Source organism: Amblyomma maculatum, chromosome 1 (genome assembly GCF_055883805.1).
Source record: "Amblyomma maculatum isolate TAMU_Amacu chromosome 1, ASM5588380v1, whole genome shotgun sequence".
Classification (NCBI taxonomy): Eukaryota; Metazoa; Arthropoda; class Arachnida; order Ixodida; family Ixodidae; genus Amblyomma; species Amblyomma maculatum.
In genome coordinates this window covers 445,243,536-445,259,945 of record NC_139344.1, presented here as the reverse complement: position 1 = coordinate 445,259,945, position 16,410 = coordinate 445,243,536, and the positions used below count along the sequence as shown (strand labels likewise).

Genomic DNA, 16,410 nt, shown 5'->3' with positions numbered 1-16,410 from the left:
TCCGGCCGTCCCTGCCGCTCACGCCGAACACAGATAACCGTGATCAGCCACCGACGTCTGTGCTTTTTGATCGTCGCATCATCGCATGGCGCTTGTGTGGCGCGGGCACATTTGAAATCATCACTGAATAAATTGATAACCTTTTCGGAGCCCACCGAGTGCAGACTTGAGGCGCGATTTCGCCAAATGGTAAGCTCGCCCGCGGCCGGAGTCGAGCTGCGGCGGCGCACTCTCCGTGGCTCGCCCCGCGCGCTTCCGCAGACGGCGCCGAAATTGTGGGGGAACAGCGTGTTCTGTCCAGTAAGCTGGCGAGCAGCGGAGGCGCGGTGGGACTGTGCGGACATCAATGGCTTTCCCGTCGCCCGAGGGTATAGAGTACGACTTCGGACGCGCGGCGCTGTCGAGAGAGCGCGTTGGTGTGCTCCTTCTATGGAGGGATATTCGCGGCCGACGAAAAGCATGACTTTTCAAGCACGTTTTCAATTAGGGCTCCCTACTTGTTTGGAAACCGCACGCAGCATTTTCTTCTGGAGAGTCGAATCCAGCGTGCATGAGCTGCAATGCGCGTCGAAGCAGCACGCATGTTTAGCTCGCCTCCGAGCAGGTCAGAGCCATGCTCGTAGGAGTTCGTGGCTTGTATTTTTTTTCCTGCAATGCATTTTGATGCCCGTCAATAAAAAACGTCTGTCAAAGCCTGGTAAAAAAAAAGTCTGTCAAGCCTCGCAATAAAAAAAGACAAAGCGGCAAAGGCCGAGCGTAGATATCACACAAAAAAATAAACCGAAGTATTCACACCATTTCTCGAAGCCTACGTATCTAGCAGCGACTGTTGCCAGGTGCAAAAACATTTTCAGCCATTCTTCACAGCCGCCTTTTTATCCAGCCCACAAAACAAGTTACGCTATGCTGTTAACGTCGAGGTCGTTTGCGAAAGTTGTTTAGAAGATTTGAGATGAAAAACTGAGCATGTTACTCAGTTCAGCACGCAGTTTTCGGGCCAAACGTTCATCTTAATCTCGTCCCCATATGCCACTTGCGCTGCTCCGAGTGGAGAAGGTATTCTCGAGGAGAACTTGTAGGAGGAAACGCTGAAGGGCGTTCATGAATCCGAATCGGCCCTGGAGTGGAGTAGCAGCTGATTCTCCGCTCCAAGGAGTGGAGGTGGAGCGTCGAGTTGAGGCGTGTTTGTGAATACGGGACTAACTCTTTCAGCAAGGAGGGTAGGGAGAGGAGGAAAGTGTACCCAGAGCCGCGTAGGCGATGAAACGGCGTTGGTTGGAGAGAGTACAGTGCGAAGCTGAGCGCCGGACGCGGGATCAGCGTTCCTGTAGCAAAATGGGCCTATGACGAATGCACTTCAGTAGGCTAGAGTCGCCACTCCTCTCTTATCTTACTCCGTGGTCCCTGCTTACACTTGCCAGAGAAAGTGCGGCAGATACTGTGCCTTCCCTTTCCTTTTCATTTATTACCATTATATGTAGCACTGAATCGAACACCGATAAGAGGCCAACGATGAGAGGCAAATATAGGAGAGGAAAGGTAGGCTTTCGGCATTCTCCTCTTAAGAGACGCTCTATTTATTATTTTTCTGATGACGTCATCAGACTGACTGACAAGTAGAAATGAGGATCCTAAGCATGTTTATTAACAGGAAGGGCAACAACACCAACACCATAAAGAAATTAGGCACACATGCTGACGAAGTATTAGACATATTCAGGAGGGTAGCAGTAAAGGGGAGAGGACTAAAAGAAAGCATTTTCCGGGAAATGTCGCAGGCATGCGTAATAAGTCGTATCTGCTACGCGACGCTGTACTTACACATGAGCAAGAAAAAAATAGAGAAGATAGACAGAATATTGAGGAAATGCGTCAAGCGAGCCCGGGGACTCCTCATATCCACGCTGACCTTATGTGGCTATCATTCACATAAGGTCAGCGGTGGCTGTCTCCATGGCAATCGCGTTGCACGAAGTCAACACGAGCGCGCCCTTTTTTGTGTTTTCGCCAAATTCTGCCTTAATTATCTTTTTTGATTAGTTCACGGTGAACTTAACTTTTAACCTGTTCCAATCCTTTATGCGCCTTACTTGCGCTTCGTTTGCCAAAACTTCGATGACTTAGGCTCTAGTCTAAAGTCATTATTAGTTCGTACGGCGCTGCATTATACTGACTTCCGCGTCTATTCCGACGCTTGATTGACTTTTTTCCACTAATTAAGTAATAATTACTCCGCATGGACCAAATTTGTTATTTAGCCGCATTGTGTCAGTCTGCACCTCATACAGCATTCTTTTTCTCTTTTCTTCACTGAACGACGAAAACGCGCTGACAAGTTGTGCGCTCACATTCTGATGAAAACAAACTGCCTGCTGAAGCAAACTTTTCGTCTTAATAAACATCCATGAAGGAATAACATAATACGAATACAAAACAGTAGCCAAAGGGTGGCAGTGCAACAGTTTTACCTTACCTTCGAGGCATATAACGTTTTCAAAAAACAAAAATTTATTGGCAGACTTCACTTCTATTAGTAAGGTGTTCCATTGTGTTGTAGCATGATACTGAATTAGTTGTTGACCGTATCACTCGTGCATAACTGGCCAATGTAAGTCCATGTTACCCAAGCAAATTTGGTGAGAAACAGCTTTCACTATGCCAGATGTCATTTCTGCGTAAACTTAGCGCTGCAAAGGTTTAGCGGTTAGCTAAAAGAAGCACTACACGTATTGGTATGAATAAGTAGAAACACTGCTAATTAACTTTATTGAACGCGCTAATCAATCACTCTCATTGTTCTTCGAGCCCTCCTTTCAACTAAGTCTCCGATTGCTGCAAAACACGAGAGTAAGTGCTGAGACGCGCTGCATGTGCATAGCTGGAAACGTCGAATGTATTGTCGCGTATACTTTGCCATGCAGCCTTTTTATCTCAAATACGGCGTACAGATGCGTGAAGAACAGTCGTGCACAGATCATCTTGCTGCCAGGGCACATCCGGAAAATTTCAACCCAATCTGTTGTTGACAAAGCTTTCGCATCTTCCTCAATACCAACGTGGTTGAACCATGTCACCAATACGTTACATTGCATCTCGAGATGTTTCGTTTAGTCGGAGTGGTTCGTGTTTACTTTCGGAACCTAAAAATACCAGGGTCGTTCGCGCAGCTCTTCAGTTTCTGTTGCTTGCTCTGTGTAAGTACGAGACTGTTTTGTTGGCTACAACCGGTACAGCCTCCCAGTGCATGCTCTCTAGTGTGAGCATCTCCTGCTTGCGGAATTAGAGAGCGTGCAGGCGCAGGCACTGATAATATGCCTTGAACTGCCCAGATGCACCTCTAACAAAGGCACAATTAAAGAGGCACATGCTCGCCCAATATTCATATACTTGTCACACAAACCACTTCGCGTGTATTTACGAGCACTTAGAAGACACCGTTTTCCCCCACTCAGCAAGATTCTGGATGAGCGGCCGGACTTCAGTTTTACAAATGCACTCCGCTGCCATCAGTCGCAAGTACCGACAGGATATGCTCTCCCATATCATCCCGCCGTACCACCATGGCCGATGGTTAAACCTTTGGTGCACCTTCGTGTTCCAGGAATACTAGAGAAATCAATGGTGCCACTTAGGGGTCAAAACAACTTACTCTGGCTCACATTTGGTCAGAATATCCTAATTATATTCACGTATACACCGATGGATCAGCGTCAGCACAGGCATCCGCTGCAGCTGTAGTCATACCAGCTCAGAACATGACTCTGCATTTCCTTTTAGGACGTACTTCTGCATCAACCGCTGCTGAAGTTGTAGCCATTCGGGAATCTATTCGCTACATATGTGGGGAACCACCTTAAAAATTGTATGTATTCACGGATTTTGGCAGCGGCAGCAGCACCCTGCGAACGTCACCACTCACTCTGCTATCGAAACTGTGCAGATACGACGGAGAGCAGGCTTTCCCGGATCGTCTAACGCTGACCGGCCCCATCGGACACGGCTGGCTGCCTGGCTTTTCCTGCCACTCAAATCACCGTGTTCAACCGCACGACCGGCTTCGCAAGAAATCATTGCTGCTATCACCGCTGCAGGCATCCAGTGCGCCTGCGCGCCTGAGGGAGCCCTCGACTGACCGTACATAAATCGGAAGCACCTGGCGAAGCGGACATTTGGCAGTGGCAGCAGCACCCTGCGAACATCACCACTCACTCTGCTATCCAATCTGTGCAGATACGACGGAGAGCAGCCTTTCCCGGATCGTCTAACGCTGCCCGGCCCCATCGGACACGGCTGACTGCCTGGCTTTTCCTGCCACTCAAATCACCTTGTTCTACCGCACGACCGGCTTCGCAAGAAATCATTGCTGCTATCACCGCTGCGGGCATCCAGTGCGCCTGCGCGCCTGAGGGAGCCCTCGACTGACCGTACATAAATCGGAAGCACCTGGCGAAGCGGTCATTTGGCAGCGGCAGCAGCACCCTGCGAACATCACCACTCACTCTGCTACCGAAACTGTGCAGGTTAGTTTGTACTCATATTCTTCTACTTGTTGGTGCTTGTGCTGCGGTCGCTGCCAAAGACCTTTAGTGTACTTTCCTGTGTTGGGTCTGGCGACATCCTGTCGCAGTGAAAACCATGTCTAAAGTCTGCTGCACTTGTAATGTCGTCTTTCTTGAGAGCGAAGGATGCATGGCTTGTTCAGAGTGCGCACGGGAGTACCATTTCGCAAAATGTGCTGGAATAACTGAAAAGCCATTGAAGAGAAAATCTGACGTGCCAAGAAAGCGTGGCGATGCCAAGATTGTCGAATCTCGGCGTCACATGGTAGCTGCAGTGACGAAAGCAAGACCGATGGAGATATAAAAGCTATCCTTACATCTATTAATCTGAAGCTTGAAAGCCTACCAGCCCTCGTAACTCGAGTGGAAGCCATGGAAGAATCTGTCACGCACATGTCTGCCATTTTTGAAGATTTGAAAAAAAAAAAACGATCGGTGTGCGAGAAAATGAGAATAAAGTGCTCAGAAAGAAGGTGCAAGAACTGGAGGAAAGGGATGAAAACAACCTATCAGCTCAGGTTCAGCTTCGACGGGAAGTGAATGAGCTTGAGTTTAGAAATAGGCAGCTAAATTTGGAAGTTCATGGTGTTCCTTTTCTGAAAGATGAAAACTTGCTCACAATATTGAATGAGGTTGCAGATAAGCTCGAAACGCCTCATCTCGTCGAACATGACATTGCTTCGGCACACAGGCTGCCCGCTCAGAAAGATAAGATACCCGGCATAATCGTGCGCTTCACAAGGCAGGCGGTCAGGGAATCGTGGTTGAGTAAGAAGAACAAACTAAAAGACAGTAAGCCAAAAATCTTCATCCAAGAAAACCTAACCAGACACAACCGAGAACTGCTTCAAGCAACAAAAAATTGGGCGAAAGAGGCCGAATTCAAATATGTATGGTATACCCATGGAAAGGTTCTTGTACGGATGACGGATGGGGCAAGTGGAATTCATATTAAACGTCTCGAGGACCGTGATCGCCTCAAGAGAAAATGAAGAATGCGCTTTGTGCTATACCTAAGTGAAAAGGGCAAAGATGTTTGAACACACCTTTTACTCTCCAGACTACCTGAACATTACAGTATCTAATTTTAGGTCTTCCGTACTAAAATGTGTACACCTAAATGCAAGATCTGTCCTCAACAAAACATTTTCTTTAGAAGAATTCTTCAGTAAATTTTCTTTTAGCTTTTCTGTTATGTTCCGCGAAACGTGGAGCACGAATGAGAGTGATGTTTTCAGAATGAAAGGCTACAATACGTACTATATCAACCTCCCTTGTGGTCCCGGAGGTGGCACTGCAATTCTCACGCTGGAGCAAATGGACTGTGAACTGCTGAATGCATTTAGCATAGTGACACTAGGCTATGAAGTGTTAACTTTAATTGCAGATAAGGTAATATATTCGGTCTGTTATCGGCCGCCAAATGGGCATATTTCAACATTTTGTGATTTTTAAGAAGGCTTTCTTTCATTTGTTGTAGAGAATAGGTATAACCTGATCGCCGCAGGTGATTATAATATTGATATGAGTGTTAACACTCCTATTAGTACAAATTTCAACAATATTATCTTGTTATATGGGTTTGAAAATGTTATTAATGCACCAACCAGAATAACAACTGAATGTGAATCATTGCTAAACATATTCATAACAAACCTTTCATCGCAAGATATAAAAGCTGGTGCCCTATCATGTTCCATTAGTGGCCATCTTCCCGTGTTCCTTTGTTTACAAGTTGCCCCCAGTCGAAACTGTTCGTCTGCTGACAGACTCTACCAGCCAGTAACCGATACGGCTCTTAACGCGTTTAGAAATGAGCTGTTTCAAATAAACTGGTGCGAAGTCCTGAACATACATGATGCTAACAACGCCTACAGTGTTTTTTTTTAGATACCTTGAAAAGAGTGTACAATGCTCATTTTCCTGTTAAGAGACGCAAAAAGAGTAGAAAAAATTGAAAGCCATGGGTCACACATGAACTGTACCAGCAAATGAGAGCAAACGATAAGCTCTACAGACAATTCTTAAACACCCGCCATCCTGATGACTTGACCGTTTTTAAACAATATAGGAACCAACTAACGAAAAAACTACGTAATGCACGTAAAGAGTACTTCTCACGTTTTTTGGACGACAAAAATGTGCCGAGTGAGTTGCTCTGGAACAAATTAAACACGCTACTGCGTCGCGATAACCAACGTAGCTGCATTTCTAAACTAACGATTAATGGCAAAGTTTTGCACGAGGCGGAACTGGCTGATGCTTTCAATAATTTCTTTACAAGCATGAGTACGCCAGGCAGCTCCTCAAATGCGTGTCGGTATATTAGCACGCGGAATGAAAAATCAATATTTCTACAGCCAGTGAGTGTACTGGAAGTAATTTCAACAATAAAAAATTTAAAGAACAGCAGCAGTAGGGATATCGACGAAATTCAAATAAAACCAGCAAAGTATGTCGCAGATGTCATAGCACCAGTTCTAATGCATATTTTTAATAAATGTCTGACGACATCGACATTTCCGGTGAAAATGCAAACTGCAAAAGTAGTCGTGCTTTTTAAAAAGGGAAGCAGAAATGAATTGGGCAATTACCGTCCGGTGTCTATCTTACCTATATTTTCTAAGCCTCTCGAAAAATAATACACTTCAGGCTTGCAAATTTTGCTGATCACTGCGGATTAATAACGAAACACCAGTTTGGGTTTAGGAAGAATACGTCTACAGAGTTAGCCCTGCTTCACCAGAAAGAGCATATTTTAACGCAGTTCGAAAGCAAGGAAATAGTAGTCGGCCTATTTGTACATTTTTCCAAGGCATTCGACCTGGTGAATCATGACATTCTGCTGCAGAAGTTGGACTTTTACGGTATACGTGGGTGTGGACTACAGTTATTACAATCATGTTTATTCCATCGATGTCAAGTAGTCCAAGTCAACAACTCGCGGTCACGAGTCCTGCCACTGCTTTGTGGTGTTCCACAAGGCAGCATATTGGGCCCCTTGCTATTTAACCTGTATATTAATGACATTGTTAACATTAATCAGAACGCCAAATTTATTATATACGCAGATGATACTAGCGTATTTTTTTCTGGCAATAATATCGATAAACTCATCTCTGATTGTAATGACACCATAGTCCAACTGCAGCAATGATCCTCATCCAATTGCGTGAAGATTAACGAAAATAAAACAAAAGCTGTTGTCTTCCGGCCGAAAAATAAACCTGTTCCTCCTCATGCCGATATTGTTTTAAACTGTCATCCTGTTGACATTGTTGATCATTTGAAATGTCTAGGTGTGATATTCACTGCCAATCTGTCCTGGGAAACTCATGTGAATTTTGTATTAGCCAAACTTGCTCGGATAACCGGTGTAGTCGGTCGTCTCCGATACATGCTCTCTACTAAAACAAAACTATTGGTCTATAATTCTCTTTTCTATTCGCACGCCAACTACTGCCAACTTGTCTGGGGCACAACTACATTCTCTAACACACAAAAAATATTCCGTATGCAAGAACAGTATCTGCGCCACGTGTACAATGCTGGTTATAATGGAACCACTGCAGAATTTTTTCACAGTGCTCATGTTATTACAGCTCACAAGCTATACCGCTACCGTTTGAGTGCTCGGTATAAATATTAAGTGAAAAAAATATTCACAGCCTAGCCGCCTTGGCACATTTAGAAACAAATGAGAAGTGTTATAATACTAGACGCGGAGAAAAATGGAAGGTTGCTGCACCACGCTTGAATTCTGGTATGGAGCGTTTGTGTTATTCTTTGCCATCTCTTATAAACTATTATCAATCACTGAATATTGATTCGTTTAGCTGTTCCACTGTTAAACTCAGAGACATGTTTGCTGATTGACTAAGCTGACCATCTTTTCTGGTGTTTGTTTTATCTAGCATTTCTTTTCTTCTGCATAGAACAAGTGTCTTGCTATGCTTATCGCTTGTTTACTTTTTGTGCTGACGGTGTTTGTTTTACCTGGCTCAGGACCTTTTCTTTTATTCCGCATTGATTAAGTGTTGATTTGTTTATCGCGTGTTGATTCTCTGGGGTTGCCTAGACGTTGCCTTATATATGGGGCTGCGGACTCGTCAAGCCGCCAAGTGGCAGCTTTTTTTTTTCGTAGCCCTCCATCAGTATAGCACCTGATGGAAATAAAGACTCAAACACATCATTGCGAATTTGGAGAACTTCTTACGCCACAGTGCCTACCAGTCCCTGGCACTAAACATCATGAAGCTCATCACATCTGCCCAGCTGCAAGGCAACATGATATTGTTTCAATGTATCCCTGCCCACTGCGGGCTCCAAAGGAATAAACAGGCTGATGTTCAAGCGAAAAGCACATTCAGCAATAGCCTTCAAACGACGTGCCTTCTTACTAGTTGTATGAAGAATGCTACACCAGCTTATCTGGGCCCAGCCAGACGCCCGACACAATCGTCTAAGAAGGCTCGATCGAACACTGAAAGTTTTTATTCTGCGTGACATTCCGCATCAACAGGCATGCTTGCTACATAGACTTCGTTTCAACGTGGCTTTCTCGCGCAAGTACGTACATTAATTTGAACAGGTGGACTGACCGGAATGTTCAACCTGTGGCGTCCCAGAGACTGTGGACCAAATATTATTGGTGTGCCCAGTGTATGCGTGCGAAAGAAGTGTGCTTGCGGCTTCCTTAAAGTGTTTGGACGAGAGACCTGTGCCGGAGGAACTGCTGCTTTGCGCTTGGGAGGACACGAAGAAGAGTGTCCAGGCAGTGCATGCTCTTTGCCGTCTTTGTGCGCCAGCGGACTTCACTCACGGTTGTAAAGCAAGCTACTGTGATTGTATATTTCATTTGCCTTCTCCCACATCATCCCCTATCATGCTTTGCTGTCTTATGTCCTTCCCTTTCCCCTGTGCAGAGTTGCAGGCCAAATGTGAATTATTCCGGCCGACCTCTCTGCCTTTCCTTTCAATAGATCCATCTATCTATCTATTACAGTCAAGGGCAGCACAGTAACCCATATCTGCAGAAGCCACTGCTTGTGAAACCGCACGGCAGACTTGATAAGTATGTTCGCCCTGTTCTTTCGGTAGACCCGAAAATGCCCGACGGAGCCGTAATTACTCACAATGCATCGCACACGGCGCATCGCTGCATACCCCCTACCACGGCTGCACAGCAATTATAGTTCTGCATAAAGAAAGAAATAAAGTCACAATAAGAATAAATGTTAGGCAAGGAGCCACGATCTCCCCACTGCTGTTCTTAGCTAGCTTTCGGAACTATTTAGGCACTTAGAATGGGGAGCAGTTTGGGATAAGGATTCATAAACAATTCCTCAATTCTTTGCCGATGACGTTGGGGATGAATTGCAAAGGATGATTGATGACGTAGGCAGAAAAGAAAGATTGGCCGAAAAATTAATATGCAGAAGACTAAGAAGAGTGGGCAATCTTGAACAGCCTAGGGAAGGAGCAGAAGTTTACATTAGGTAGCAAAACAATGGAAGTAGATGAATATGTACAAGTGTGACTGGTAGTAACCGCAAAGGCGGACCAAGAAAGAAAAATAGCATGGTGAATAAGAGTTAGGAAGGAGCGTATTTGACAACTACTCGCAGAGTATGACAAGCAGCTTGCCAGTATTGCTTAAGAGGAAATTATGGCAGTCGCTTCTTACCTGTGCGCACCTTTGGGGCTGAAACATGGAGGTTAACGAAAATGGTTCTTTTTAATCTATGGCCATCGTAGAGAGCTATGAAACGAAAAACGTTGGGTGTAACCTAAATAGATAGGAAGCGTGTAGAGATGATCAGAGAAATAACTGAAGTTATTGATATTCTATTCGAAATCAAGAAGAGATATTGGCCATATGCAGGACCCGCAGTGCGAAGAGAGGATAAATGATGGTCGCGGAGGGCGACAAGTCGTATTTCAAGGGAAGGAAAGCGAAGCAGCGGAAGGCAGAAAGTTAGGTGGGTTGCTCAGGTTAAGGAACTTTGCAGGGGTCAAGTGAATGAGCTTGCACAGGAACAGGTAGGAATAAAGCGCGACCTCTATGGAGTGAAAAATCTTTGAATAACTCCAGAAATTCGTCCGGTGACGTCTCCGCCGCATGATCAGCGCGAAAAAGTGCTGTTTGCACTAGATTTAGCATGGTCAGATATTTTTTCCCGGCGGTTGCTGTGCTTTAACTTTACTTTAGCTTTTAACTTTAACCGAATGCTGCCAAGCAGCGTTCGGTTAAAGTAAGCCAATCGGCGTGCAAAACTGGTTCTTGTGGACCCGTACTGCACAATGGCCGCCCACTTTGGAAAGCATGGTTCTGTTGCGAACGAAGTTTAGCAAATTTCGTCAAATGAAGTGTTTGTATGTGTGATGCTGTTGATAGTATGTTCGAGAGGAAGTGAAGTGCGGCCGCGTGCGGGGCGAGCCAGCGTGCGTGAGGTTGTTTGGAGAAGAAGAACGAGACGGACGTTCCTCAGCGTCGCTGGCGGTTGAATTCACCATTCTGGGCCTTGCATCAAAGACCTGCTCGTGAGCACCGGCCGGGCGCTTGGTCCGGGGTCTTGGTCCCGGCAATAATTTCGGTGTGCACACACATGGACATTTCTTGCTACGATTCTTTCTCAAGACCACAAAGAAAAAGCATTGCTCTGCTACCTGAGCTATGTAGCTCTCAAAGTGGAGTCCTGAATATCAAATTATTTTTGATTAGCAATTTAAATTAGCTCTATGGAGCTGACAGTTTCATCCGTGATTATGTTTGCCCTCTCTATATTCTCAGGCCGCTTTTTTGTTGTAGGCTGATCAGGTTGCTTGAAAGGGTATTAGTTACACTTAGTTTGTGAAACACATCGCACGCTGTTTCCTCTGCATGGTGTGTTGTGTGTACGAGATGGAGTTTCTTATTCCACATACTCTACATGACAAACATGACCACTGCTGAAAAGGTGCCGCCAAATTTGGGACCTAGTTCCATATGACATGCGCAAGAGTATATCAATTGAACTGATAATGTGGGTGTTGACTATGTAAGCCGTGTGTAAACGAGTTGTTTGGTTAGTATTAAGTAGTTTAGTCTGCCCCGGCCCCATCGCCAGAACAGTTGCAAAAAACTGCCTTGAAACCGGGGGAGGTGGTGGTGATGTTGATATTGTGTTCGAGTGCATTTGCTCGTGGAGAAGAAGCGAAGTGCGGCCGCGTGCGGGGCGAGACAGTGCGCGTGAGTTCGTTCAGGGCAGGAGAACGGGACGGACGTTCCTCAGCGTCGCTGGTGGTTGAATTCAACATTCTGGGCCTGACGTCGAAGGCAGGCTCGCCAGCACAGGCCGGACACTTCTTCTAGGGTCTGGTGCCGCACAGCGCTTCGCCATCAATCCTGTGGACAATTCCCGGAGGCAACGCGACTACACCATCACGCCTGACCGCCGCAGTACCCCGGCGTGACCCCCAGCAGTACCTAGTGCCGAGCACTAAGACGTCAGGCGTGGCTTCCCGCGCTGACGGGTACTCAGACGCCTGAGCGTGAACAGGGCCCGCGTCATTCCCCGGCCGCCGGTCTCTGTCACCTCAACCGGACCTCGAGCGACGTCGGACTCGCCTGCACCGGCGTCGAGTCCCCGACCGGTCTTTGGTTGTGCACCAGTAGAACGTAGCTAGGCTGTATTCGTGTGAAAGTAATTTGGTGTGGTCAATAAACGAGTGCGTGTCCATGAATCTGACATGTTACCTACCTAGAACTCCTAAACAGATCTGGGCCCATAATAACATCAAAGTATGGCATCAATCGCCGCTTTTCTGATGAATCGAAACCAAGCCTAGGATCGAAGCGAGCACATGCCCTCGCAGCGGCGAAGCCGTTGTTTGAAAAAGCTGCCGACGAAGAGCAAAGAGCGGTGGCTTCTCAGGTGAATGAATGGAAGTGTTTCCTTACTGCAATGATTCAGTGACTCCCTCGTTGGAATGAAAGAAAAAGTATAGAATTCTTATAATCGCCGTTCTCGCGTAGTTTGCACTCCAGATGCATTTGCAATATTCCAATTCGAGTAAGTATCCACCAACGATCTACATTGCCATGGCTGGTCGCGGAGTTACATCCCTCGTTGCTGCCGCGGTTAGTGTGCACGAACGACGTTTAAACGAAGCCAGACTTGCCACTGGACTGAAATGATTTGTAAGGCTGAAGACAAAGAAACGTTTTCGGCGAACATAAAAAAAGCCTTGTGGCCGATAAAGCAGCGCATTGATCTGGCTGCAACAAGAACATACAATGTGCGATGCCGTAGGCTGTTGCTTTTCTGGTCTCTTCCCTACGCTTTTTGTCACTTACTGTACGTGCTACCACGTAGTATGCTGTAGCCGTTTCTTTCACGCATGAAAGGCCGCATCGTGGAGACGGTAGAGTGTGTGAGTGTACGAGCCGTGGGAGCAGCCTACTACGAACGGCTACACACTGCTCATCGCCCTACGGCAGTGCGCCAGTGGTATTCGCTCCTCGGAGGATCGTACGAATATTTCACAGCGGCGCACCGCGCTTCACTTTTGTCCGGGAGAATATCGCAGTGTAAGTTAACCCTGCGGAGGTCGGCCTTATAATGGGACAGGCCTTCGCCTTGCAGTGAGTTAATGGGGCTTATTATGATGATGCATTTAGGCTTGATAACAGGATTACTGAAGGTTTTCTCTGTGCTCTGTGAAAGCCATCGACCTGTTGTTCGTCGTTTTTATGATTTCTAAAACAGTAGCGATGGTCTCCACGCATCGAGAACTGTACTCTGGCATTAGAGGCTGTTTCTTGGGATAGTTGGTAGATTTTGGTGATCTTTGGCGAATCGCAAAAAAGCCGGGGCCGATCCGTGATAGTACTGTGTCAAGCGATCCGTCATAGCTCTGTGTTCTGCGTGTCGGTCAAGTCCCTGTCTTTTTTGCGCTTCAGGCTTCGCCATACATTCTGCCATTCCCTTGCGGATGTATGGAGCACAATGTTCCAGCGGATGTGCACACAGCGCTAAGCCTGCTAGCCAGCTGTTATGTTATTGCCCTATAAATGCTTTTTTGAAACATTTTGCAGCTCGACAATCAACAGGTGGGCAGTGCATTGGCGCCCCAGAAACTATTACTTTTCAACTTCCAGTCTACTGTACAACCACGATCTTGCGGGAGGTAAGAGGGGGTTTTCAATAGCGATCGGCTAACTTAAACACAGGAAAACATATGCCATAAAAAGAATTTGGCATTCAGTAAGCTATTGAATATGTTGAATATATTTTGTAGTATAGAATTTCAAGTATATTTCTCCAAGTTGTAAATGCACCTATTATGAGCTTTTCTTCGTTAAGCCTGTACAGACGTTCATTTAAAAGCATGACAAAGATGCCGGTTCACTCTTAGAAATTATTCTACATCTGGGCCAACGTTATGTAAGATCTGAGTCAAAACTTTAGGACCCAAATGGCTTCGTAGTAGGTCGTGTAGCCGGGTATCTGTAGCATTCCTTGATATCTTGCTCGCTAGAAGAGGCAGGACTGAAAATGTAACATCCAGGGAATTTTGGAGACTGGCAATGCATTGCACCTGTAACAGTATGCTCACAACTAATACTCTTATGTTTCAGCTATCTGATACAAATGTAGCTAATATATTTCAAAACAGAGAGAGTAATCAAGTAAAGTAGTTGAATAAAGGTGATGTTTTCACATCCACTTGCTGATATTATAAAAGTGGTCGGTTTTCTTTTGCTATTGAACTCTTCGAAAATAATTTTAAGCTTTGCCATTTGCTATGAAATATTTGCTAAATACCTGTTTATGAAGCTGAAGTATTTGTGCACAATTTCCTAGAGTTGCTAGGAGCCTAGCTCATGGAAAGGGCTTGCTGCCCAGGACGGAATATTGTATGTTCAAAAGAGTGAAGGTTGTATACCTTTAAGAGTTGCACCTCCCATTGCGGCCTTTAATAGGATTCAAGAATAATCAACAGGCAAAAGCTTTGTAAGGATTGCTTGTTACGTCAATGAATTTTTGGTACTGTGAGTACTTAAAAAGGAAATGCGACAAAAGTACTTACAGCATAACACTGGGTGCTTTTCAAAATTTGCCCTGATATCAGGTTCACCTGGAAGCTGCCAGAAGCTGCACCTCTACGTTCCTAGGTCTACGCCTCGAATTCTTCGCGGTGCATTAATGTTCGCGTCATGAACTTCAAGCGAATAAGCAGTTCCTTTCGCATAATTGAACTATTCCAGGGCAGTAATAAGAGGCATTGAGAAGGCTGCTTTGGTGTATCAACTTATGAGGAAAAGTTTCTTGTGCCAGAATGATAGATTTGTGGAAGCAGGATTTCCGATGGCTTAACTATAAAGTATAGTGAAAGCATAGTGCTGCGGAACAAGCTGAGAAGTAGAGGCAGCGAACATTTAACGCAGAGGAACAAATTATGTTTGGTACCCCATGTTCATGGCTTTACCCACAACTTTACGAAGATTCGTCTGCAACACGGCATTCAAATCAATATATGGCTTCCAACAAAAGAATAGGTGTATGTGTGCGGGTGAATGCGGAAGACAATGAATTAAGTTGTAAAACTGCACACCAAAAATGGTACTCTGAAATCATTCAAGAAATGGGGCGTAAGATTCCCCTGTCCTCTTGTCCTCTTTAAGTACATTGGCTAGACAGGGAGAGATGTGAACGACAGTAATATGTAAACGAGCCATCGCAATATCGGAGAAGTCTGGCACCAAACTTGCGGTGCACTGAAACACTGAAATGTATAAGTTATGCAAGAATCAGCATGCCAATCTGACTTTCATAACGTTGAAGGTTTGAAAAAGGATAAGGAAAAGTTGACACGATACATTTTGGAAGCCTTGGAGAACATTGTGATCAGTGAACAGTATGTTAGTAAGTCTTCCGTTTTGTTATTATACAACGAGATGGAATTGCTAGCTTACTGGCAGGATAGTGAAAAAAGTTGTGTGTACATAAAAGAAGTAAGAAAGGAGTATGCGCCCTGCAGTCAGAATTGCCCGCCTAAATATTTACAGATGTAGATACAGGTTCAGTCCCACAATTCTTTGTGAGGCTTGCACAGTGATTGAAATGATTGAGCATTTACTTCTCGCTTGGTGAAGGTTTTCACATCTGAGATCGGTACATTTAGAAATTCTAATAGCAAAATTGGGATATACTCCTGCTTATTCTCTCCTTCGGTGCGAGTACATGAAGATTTGCGCTGAGTAAGAAGTTTCAATATTTACATAACTACATCACTGTTACGGACAGATTCCATTGCTCAGTTGTGAGTGTCTATTTGTTAGTGCGGTGAATCTTGCCTCTTATAAGATTTTATTGCTAATTGTGTTCCAAATTTAAAAACTTCAGATACGTTTCTCAGTATTTCTTTTTTCATTCAAGTCCTTGATCCTAAATCCAGCGTTTTCGTTTAGTTGATAATTGATGTCTTACACCAATTCTCCATCTGTAGTATATTTGGCACTCCCCACTGAACCCTGGCCAATCCCACTTCGTGAATATGTGCCATTTATCAGAGTAGAAAAAGAAAAATAATAAAAACAAGGAAAAGGAGGAGGAGGAGGAGGCGGAGAAAAAGAAGAGGAAGAAGGAGAAGAATCAATGCAGCATCGTTGTCTGTGCAGCTGCGTGTTTCATCATGCGGGCAGATCATCTAGCTTAACATTCCATTGTATTATTATGCCTGTTATTTGTTTCATGTATACTGACAATTCACATATGTTACCCATCTCTATTACCCTAACATCCGTACATTCTGAAACACTCGCTGGGACGTGGCGTACGTGTAGAGACGATTTTACGTGGGCAAA

General features: G+C 45.1%; 1 protein-coding gene across 2 annotated transcripts in view; it reads left to right on the top strand.

Annotated features, from left to right (window-relative positions):
* The first annotated feature begins 4,055 nt into the window (after positions 1 to 4,055).
* Positions 4,056 to 16,410, top strand: part of LOC146209608 (4-vinylphenol methyltransferase 1-like) — a 39,803-nt gene continuing 27,448 nt past the window's right edge. For both annotated transcript variants that reach the window (XM_084602397.1, XM_084602387.1), the window contains exon 1: positions 4,056 to 4,520. The gene's annotated coding sequence lies outside the window, so the exon portion shown is untranslated. The remainder of the gene's footprint in view (positions 4,521 to 16,410) is intronic.